At 42.8% G+C, this 9,987-nt stretch overlaps 1 long non-coding RNA gene across 1 annotated transcript; it reads left to right on the forward strand.

The window, feature by feature from the left end:
• Positions 1-338: 338 nt before the first annotated feature.
• Positions 339-2,916, forward strand: LOC141414127 (uncharacterized). The gene is made up of 3 exons (XR_012439216.1): positions 339-606; positions 1,963-2,068; positions 2,592-2,916. It is a non-coding gene; the product is annotated as an uncharacterized lncRNA (long non-coding RNA).
• The last annotated feature ends 7,071 nt before the right edge of the window (positions 2,917-9,987 follow it).

The raw sequence follows: 9,987 nt of genomic DNA on the forward strand, positions 1-9,987 counted from the left end.
CGTCCTCTCTCTCTTTCTTCCTTCCTTCCTGGGCTAGAGGTGTGGCTCAAGAGGTAGAGCACCTGCCCAGCAAGCACAAAGCCCTGAGTTCAAACCCCAGAACAAAAAAAACCCAAAACAACATAACTTCCTTCTTTCTCCCCTCCCTTCTCCCCCTCCTCCCTTCCTTTCTCCCTTCCTCCCTTCCCTCCTTCTTTCTTTTCCTCCCTCCCTCTCTCTTTCTTTCTCTCATGTATGTTGGTGAGAATCAGCCCAGGGCCCTGTACATGCTAGGCAAGCATTCTACCACTGAGCTACACCCCGACCCTTGTTTTTCTTCTGAACAGGTATTGCTCTAACAAAGCCTTACGTTAATGAGCGAGATAGGGTTGGCGCTAATTAAGCTCTTCACATGAAAAATGCTAATGGTTGAAATTTTCCCTTAACTTCCAATCACAAGCTACAGAATTATCTTCCTGAACAGAAGCCCTGACTGTCCAGAATATCACGAGAGAAGGGACTAGAGAGTGAAAGGACAGAAGAGCAACTGGGGACCCCTGATTGGGTTTCTGGCAGAAAAAGGAACCACAGGCAGGATGTTGTGCTATCTGAGGACCAGCCTAGCAGGTAAGAGACTAAGACTGCGCCCCCTCCATGATGCTCTCCTGACTATGTGTGCAGTGGCAGGATGTGACGTCTGCAGCAGAGGACTTGTATCCAAATCTCCTTTCAGGACGCTGGGTTGAGTGAGCCTGAGCGAATCCGTCAGGGGCAGCCGTCTTCCTGTGTGAGCAGAGAAGTGCAGAGCTGGGGTGTGTTACAGTAGGGAAAGTGGGCAGCCGGCAGGCATCCTGCTCCAGCCTCCTGGCTCAGATCAGAGGACAGGGAGGAATGCTGAAGAAGGCATGAGTCATGCAGCTCTGAGTGATGCTGCTAGAACTTCCGGGCAGAGGGGCTCGGGCTGCACATGCCTGCATCTGGGGGGAATCAGATTTTAGCCACTGCTCAAGGACTTAGTAATAGCAGGGGATGGAGTAGTAAGTGTGCCACAGCTGGTACTTGAGGAGTGAGCAATGCCAGCCAAGGTTTCTCACGACCTTTCTGTACCCCTGGGGAAGCATATGTATTGATCGGAGTTTTAGAGAAGAACAGCTTGTAATGGGTTTGCTGTGCTGCGCCACAGAGCAGAGTTTCTTTCTTGTGGGATCTCCAGGACATATCCGTCCAGAGAGGCAAAGGGCAGGGGGACTAGAACACAGAGAAAGCAAGCGATGTTGGTGTTGATTAATAGATCAAATGCCCTTGGCCTTTTAAGATAACCTTGCTGACTTTGGATATGTCTTATCCAAAGTCATATATTCCAAACGTAAGGGACTTACTGATGAAAACAGTCTTAAAGATTAAACACCTTCTCTCCATTCCTACCCTAAATCTCCAGCACTGCAAAAGTGACCAAAAATTAAAATACACTTTGCATAGCTATGAAATTTAAAAATGAAATGTACAAATGTTTGAAGATAGCAAACTAAAGCTTAATAACAAGGTAAGTGGGCACAGCATACAGCGTATTGTATTCGTGTGTATACAAACTAAAACATTTCCTGGTGGTTTCTTTTGTCTTGACTGGACCTACACATGTGGAGACACACTTCAGCAGATGTAAATCAGAAAATGAATTTATGGAGAATTTCAGGAATCCAGCTTCAGGCTGAGCTGGATCTAGCAACTTAAACAATGTTACCAGGGCTATCTTTTGCCTCTGCCTTGCTCTGCTTTGGCTTCCCCACTGGTGGGTCTTAGCAATTCCAGGTTTACATTCTCAATGAAAGCAAATTGCTCTCTCTTGATAGTTTCAACCAAAGTCCTGGAATTGAATGCCATTAGCCTGGCTTGGGTCTGGGGCTCACCCCTAAACCAGTTACTGTAGTCATGGCGATGGAATGTGTCAGCCAAGGTCTGGTCCAACTTGTGAACTCTCCCTAGGGCGAACTGGACTGCCAATGGGTTAAAGGCTGCTTCCCTGAAGGAAATCAGCAGACTGTCATCAGAAGAAGGAAGGAGAGGTGCTGAACAGACCAAACAACAACAGGTCTGTACTTCTGTTGGTAAATACACATTGATTTTGTTTTTGGAACCCAAGACCTCGTGCCTGCTAAGCACATGCTTTTCCCCTGAGCTACGCCCCCAGTTCTATGTTAGGTTTGTTAAAGAGCAAAGATTTAAAAAAAAGAAATCTTTTATGCCCAAACATAAACAGCCTTCTGAGTAAGCTGTATGCTTATTCAAATCATGTTGTCTTTGACTCAACATGTTTTTGGAACTCCTTTTTTTGAATTGCCTCCTGAGTCAGTTTCAAAACCATAAAATAAAATTTGTGTCATTAACTTACAGTTACATAACATCCTTCCTTTCTAAATAGATTAGGATTCTTTCCCACCGTTTGAGAATGAATATGTAAAACAAGCCAAAAGAAAATTCCAAAAATGAAATTTTAAATGCGATCTGCATAGAAGAATTATTGGATTTAGAATAGAGCCCCCAAAGCACCAGTTTCGAAAGGGACAATTGTCATTTGCATAGACAAGACATGTTAATGGGTTTTTCTCTTAAAGGAAGGTTGGCTCTCCTGTGTTCCCCAGCATCGGTGCAAAAGGAGCCAGGACTCTTACAAGCTGGTTTCTAAGGCTGAGTTTCTTCCTGTGCGTTTGGAGGATGGAGCAACCGGCCTACCAGCATCAGCATGAAGAGTGCCGTGCACCCCCATCCTCAACAATGCCAAGATTTGAAAAGGGTGGTCCTGAGCAGATGGTTTGACAGACTAAAGCATTAGTTTGCTGAGCCTCTGTGCTTGCTAATTAATTCTTCAGTTTACTAGGGTTTAAAATGATTGTTCAAAACAAGACATCCCTTAAAATAAATGCTAGGTGAAAGTCTCAACACGCCATTGATTATTAAAATGGTTATTTCAAACAGCTGAGGGTTGCCAGTAAAAAACAGAATTGCCTTACCTGCTCTGTTGGTTTAATTAAGCTGTTTTCAGTTTGTAAAAAGATTATCTACAGTTTTAATATTCATGTTCTTCAGGATTGTGTTTTCCAATTTTCTAGTGAAAACGGTAAACAGAATTCTCCAGTAGATTTCATTTTACAGTTCAGCTATATAATATAGTTGACGTTTATTACAAGGACAGCAGACTTTGACATGAAGGGGCTTGGTACTGAGAATTAAGAGTTATGAATCCTAGTTTTGACACAGCTGCTTACTGTGTCAGCACATGTCATGTAATTTCTGTGTTTTTCTTCCTCTGGAAAACAGAACTGGCTACTGACCTGTGCATTCAGAGCGGTGAGAATGAATGATGGATGGAGGACGATGTTGAGATCATGCAATATTTTTACTCTACAACAGATTAGGAAAGAAAACTGAGGGCTTAAGGTTTTTATTGTAGTGAAGTCTTAAAATTTATTAAAGGGGTTTTGGGGTGGGCTCTTTTTATATTGGAATCTTGATATTAAAAGTGCCAGTGTGAGCTACATGATCGTTTACTTAGAACAGCCCAGGCAGTCTCAAAAGCATCTTTGAAATAAGATGGGCTCTTCACATGTCTATTAGCTCCTTAGAGTAACAAACCCATTTTGAAAGATGTAATTTGGACAGGGTGCTAGGCTACTGTCATTTAAAAAATGACAATATATTCCAAAGGCCTGACTTCTAAAAGAACTCGGGGCACAGTCAGCTAAAAAAGGAAATCAGATACACATGATAAAAACAGGTGGAGGGGTGGAGCATGGAGAGCTGTCCGTGAAAGTACAAAGATTCAATCAGAAAAGAGAATAAGTTCTGGAGATCGGCATAGAGGCTCTACTTAACGATGGGGCATTGTATACTTGAAAATAGCGAAGAGAGTACATTTTAAATGCTCCTACCACAAAAAATGATAAGTATGTCAGGGGATGGATATGATAATTAGTTCAACTTAATTATCCCATAAGGTACACATGCATCAAAACATTATATTACATATTATATATATATATATATATATAATTTTATTTGTCAACATAACAAATAAATCATAATGGGGAAAAATAGTGGGTATAAATGAAGTCAAGACAGTTTCTCTCCCATTCCTACTCCTCTTGTTCACTGTCACAAGCATCTTTCTCTTTGCAATTTTTTGGTGGTATTGGGACTCGAATCCAGGGCCTCATGTTTGCTAGGCAAGATCTCTACCACTTGAGCCACTCAGCAACCCTCTTTTGCGATTCTTTATTGTTAGTGTTATTATTTTGGCAGTACTGGGCCTACACACTTGCTAAGCAGATACTCTACCCCACTCGAGCCACTTCACCAGCCCAGTTTTGAAAAGGGTTTTTTCGAGATAGGGTCTCATGAACTATGTGCCCAGACTGGCTTTAAACCAAGATATTCCTGATCTCTGCCTCCTGAATAGTTAGGGTTACAGGCATGACCACTGGCAGGCTGGCTTTCGCAGTTCTTTAAAAGCAAAGAACTCATTGACCACTGCCTGCTTCTCCCCTTCCTTGCCTGCTACTTTCCTCTAATCTCCCCAGGACTTACCTCTGCTGTGAACCTACCAGGTTTTCTCTTACCTCATGGTGTTGTATATGTGCTCCTTTCTTTCCTGCTCATATTTTCCTTCCTCTTCCCCCTTCCTTTTGTCCATCTAAACTCTTTTTTGCTGATCCCTGCTCTTCACTTAGGTCTCATGTGGAACCCCTAGTTCACAAAGGTCTTCCCCAACTGCACTGCTGCTCCCATGGGGCCCTCTCCTGCTCTTGATTTCACACCTCACATTGTATTACTGAATGCAGATCTTCACCAGCAAGCCATACACTCCGGGAGGGCAAGGATTGCACCTGTCTTGTTTAGAGATGGATTTTCAAAGGTTCATGCATGGAGGTGCCCAGTAAGTCTTTGCTTGATAAGAGAAAGAACTGAAGAGTGCTAGGAATTCATCAGCAGAGCCCCGCCTTCTCATTCTGTGTAGACTAGATACAGCCTTAGGAGGATTTGTGAAACCCAGATAATTGCTTTCATGGAAGTTTGTAGAAGTGTCAGACAGGAAAGGCATTACCAAGAGAAGAGTGTGTGAGCCAACACTTGACAAATGATTTAGTCTATCAGGAGGACAGGAGGGTGATTGAGACAGAGGGAAGGGAAGGGTGGGTATAAAGCCAGGTGAGTACAAGAGCCCAGCATAGACCACAGTTACCTGGGCTGGCGTGTGGGTCAGAAGCCAAGACCCAGGGAGAGAAAGCAAGGCCAGGTATCGTGTTATGCTCAAGACACTCAGGTTTGTCATGAAGGGAAAGGGAAACTTTGAAGAATTATGGGGCTGCACCCCAGGTCTGTGTTTTGGAACATCTTTTGCAACCATGTAGGAGGTAGGTTGGAAAAGGTGAGCTGTGCTGGGCTCTGTAGAGTTCTGAGCAAGAGAGACTGGGGGGTCCCCTGGAGGTGAGGAGTGGAGGGAAGACAGGGACCATATCAACCTCCGCACAGCCAGGCCTTGCTAGATGTAGCCCTCCCTTCCTCAGTCTCTGAGCTTGAATTTCCTAGGCTCCAAGATCATGAACGAAACCAGCGTCTTATAAAAATCACTCAGTCTCAGGTATTCTGCGACACTGGGACTGTGCAGTCCGAGGGCCTAGGCCAGGTCCAGGACACTAGGTAAAGGGCTTTTCTCAGTGAGCAGTGCTAAGGGCCAGAACAAGTAGAGCAATGAGACGTATGAAGAAGCGAGGGATTAAATACATATGAGGTTTGGATGCTGTGGTGCACACACGTAATCCCATATACATGGGAGGTAGAGATTGGGAGAATTGCGGTTTGAGGCTAGCCTGGGCAAAAAGTTAGTGAGACCCCCAACTCAACCAACAAGCCGGGCGTGGTGGTGTGTGTCTCTCACCCCAGCTATGAGGGAGGAATAAATGGGAGGAGCTGGGTATAGGTCAGCCAGGGCAAATAATTCGAGAGACCGTATCTCAAAAAAACCTAACACAAAACAGGGCTGGTAGAGTGGCTCAAGCAATAGAGCACCTGCCTAGCAAGCGCAAGGCCCTAAGTTCAAACCCCAGTGCCACCAAAAAATAAAAATTAAAAAGAAAAAATCAAGTAGCCTAGCATTACCTGAGCTACAACAGAAGACTACCAGGCCACTGTGTTTCACACTGTAAACTCTGACCATTCGTGGAAGTCATTTTAGTTGGTCCTGTAAGTCTTTCTCTCTCTCTCTCTCTCTCTCTTTTTTTTGGTGGTATTAGGACTCATGCTTCCTAGGCAAGCACTCTACTACTTTAGCCACGCTCCCAGCCCTTTTGCTTTAGATTTTTTTTTTTTCAAATAGGGTCTACTTTTATGCCTGGGCCTGCCTGGATCTTGATTCTCCTACTTATGCTTCCCAAGAAGATGGGACATTAGATATGTGCCTCACACCCAGCTTTTTATTGGTTGAGATGGAGTCTCTTAAACTTTTTGACCAGGCTGGCTTTGAACCTCAACGCTCCCAACCTTTGCCTCCTGAGAAGCTAGGATTACAAGCATGAGTCTCCATGCTCAGCCTGATCCTGTAAGGTTTTTAAAAAATTAAATGACATAGGATAGAAAATATCTTAGTATGTCACATATAGAGTTAGTTTGCTTTGTAAAAATTTTTTTTCGATTGTGCCTGGCACATGACTGTACATGTTTGTGTGTGTCTATGAGCACAGCACTGGGATATAAAGTCTACTTCTTACTGTGCATTTTAATTGTAAAAGTTTTGATTTTCACCAACACTGGCCCAGTCACTTCTGGGTTGATACATGCTAACTTAGACACCACCTTCGATCCCGTCACACTGAAAAATCTTTCTTCATTTTGGTAATCCCAGATCTTAGCACAGTGCCTTGTATGGAGTGGACATCCAGAAAATGCTCACAGAATAAGTGAAGGGTAGATATATAAGCTTTAGTGTAGTGTGGGTTAATTTCCCCTGACCTCATTATCCTACATTTGCTAGTGTTCAAGATAGGCTGTGAGACAGAGAGAAAATAAGGACAAGAAATCAACTGAGTCCCTCCAGGAGCTTTAAAAAAGGAAACCTGATTTAGACAGAAACAATTATTATGCATTTCAGCCACTTGACTGGGCAGAGAACGCCTGAAATGCTAAATGGGAATGCTATGTATAGCACATTTATAAAGTTTTGAAATATTATCATACAGCCACAATCTTGTTCATTCCATTTATAGGAAATACATCACTTCTTTTTTTTTGAATCTTTGTTCTGTGAAGAAACCATTTATCTTGATTTTCAGGCTTCAGTATAAAATGGTGCAGCCTAGTGAATATCTGATGATAGGAAAAGCAAAGCAGATAGAATAATGCTTATTTTTTCTCTTTCACGGTGAGCAAGACTGCAGAGTTTGTACGTCGCAGACACTTAGGTCATGAGACTTTATCCAGTGACACCTTCCCAGTGGGAGCTATTCTCTGTGGAGTGAGCTAAGTTTAGTCAGATTCTCACATAGAACCTGAGTGCAGAGAACCTCACAGCTGATGGAAATAGAAAACAGCAGGTGGACCCCACACGCCTGGCAACGAGCAACCAAAATCACTTGTGCGACATCCACAGAAGTGGAGCTACCTTCTGACACCTGGGGGAAATGTCAAGTGTCCTCTCATAATATCTGAACAACTCAGGCAATTTTATCAGTAGATTTTTTTACTGTTAGCTGTTGAAGCAAAATCATCATGCAATGAATAGCCAGTGACCAGAGTCCATTGGTGAAAGCTCCAAACTGTTTTGTTGTTTTTTTTTTTTTCATCAAAACTCTAAATGATCACCAGAGGCAAGCTGCTCATATACACCAACAGAAAAGTACTACTTTGGGCTAGAAGGGTAATTTGTGTAATATGTTTATTCAACCATAGTGTCTTCAGGTTAAAAGGACTTCTTTTTTTTTTTTTAAATATATCTTTTATTCATATGTGTATACAATATTTGGGTCATTTCTCTCCCCTTCTCCCCCACCTTCCCTTTCCCCCCGCCCCCTCCCTTTACCCCCCCACCCCCACTCACTTCCAGGCAGAAATTGTTCTGTCCTTATCTCTAATTTTGTTGAAGAGATAGTATAAACAATAATAAGAAAGACAAAGCGTTTTTGCTAGTTGAGATAAGGATAGCTATACAGGGAGATTCCTAGCATTGCTTCCATGCACATATGTGTTACAACCCAAGTTGATTCTTCTCAAACTAACCTTTTCTCTAGTTCTTAAAAGGACTTCTGGACACCACCAAGTACTGGTCCAACAACCCCTTCTGCACTCGGGGGATGCGTTTTTAATTTGCAATAAAATGGGAACCCTAAGGACAACAAAGTTTCTCTTTCCCTTTTTCTTCATGGTGCTGGGATGGAACCCAGGGCCTCATGATTGCTAGGCAGGCACTCTACCACTGAGCTACACCCCAAGTCCAATCTTACTTTATTGGTGTTAAGGCAACTCTCTTTAGGCCAGGGGAGATGGCTCATACACGTAATCCCAGCTACTCAGGAGGTAGAGATCGGGAGGATCGAGGTTGGAGGCCAGCCTGGGCAGACAGTTACTGAGACCCCATTTCAATCAATTAGCCGGGCATGTTGATGTCCACTTGTGATTCCAGCTATGTGAGAATCATAGGTAGGAGGTTTTGCCCAGACCAACCCTGGGCAACAACTTGAGGCCCTACTTGAAAAATAACTAAAGCCAAAATGACTGAGGGAGTGACTCAGGGAGTAGAGTGCCTGCCTAGCAAGCACAAGGCCCTGCATTCAAACCCCAATACCGCCAAAAAGAAAAAAGAAAATTCTTCATTAAAAAAGAGAAATTATGGTGACAGCTCATGATTTCTTTTTAACCTGGGAGGACAGGTTGATAATTCTTCCATGGAACAACTGATCTATCCCAAGGCTCTAGCTAGCATTTGAAATACCTCTTCACCATCCTTTGGTAAGTTCATTGAGCCTTTGCCTGAAGCAGGGAGTGTTCCATCCTCAGGGGCGCATGCACCTGGAAAGAACCTGCTCCAAGGGTTGTTCTTCAACATTTCCCTGAACATTCCCGTGTTCTCTCTTCACTGAGGGCACATCTCTCCACGAGTTCTCCCTAATTATTGGCAATGAATTTGGTGCCTTTGAGGAAATAATTAATTAGAAAATATGCATAACCGTCACATTTTTTGGTGAGGCTTTTTTGGATACGGTCTAGATTCTTTTAATGATTCTCTTTGCAGTAAATGAATTACAAAGAATATTGTTAAAATAAAACGATCTTTGTGGAACCAAATTACTACTTGCTTCTACAAATGACTTTTTGGTTTTTTTTGGTTTTGAATAATTCATCTGATGGAATGAAATCCCCACAGGAGATAATTGAGTTATATTTTGAATTTCTTATGATAGTATTAACTTGTACTTGGGAAAATAGGTTGACAATAATTTCAAGTGGGCACCCTCTGAACTGTAAGCCTTAGTCTTGACAGCTTGGTCTGTATCATAGTCAAGGTGTTGACTTTTCGTTTTAGTTACTAATCCCTTCCACTGTTGCATCTTTCATGGTTTACAATGTTGGTTCACATCCTGGTCTCACTTAATCTTAATAATAATTCTGTGATATCATGAGGGTGGAGTTTTTATCTTCATTTTAGACATAGTAAACCACAGCTTATTCTCCAGCAACTTGTACGTGGCTGGGCCAGGGCACCTTCTTGGGTCCCCAAATCCATAGCTTTCCCACCAAACTGGGAAACCCTACACTCTAGGTACAAGGGTTAGTGCTCCTCCTCTTCAATCTTGCTGACATCTGTGCTAAATCCACTAAAGAGAAGGTACATCAAGGAATACATGATCAGTGGTGAATCTCTGGCAAACAGACTTTTAGGTCAATTTGTTCTATCTAAACAGAGTCAAACAAACAAGAGCCGCCTTCCACCCTTCTGTGTACACACTCGTCCTCAGTAAATAT

Source organism: Castor canadensis, chromosome 11 (genome assembly GCF_047511655.1).
Source record: "Castor canadensis chromosome 11, mCasCan1.hap1v2, whole genome shotgun sequence".
NCBI classification, from domain to species: domain Eukaryota; kingdom Metazoa; phylum Chordata; class Mammalia; order Rodentia; family Castoridae; genus Castor; species Castor canadensis.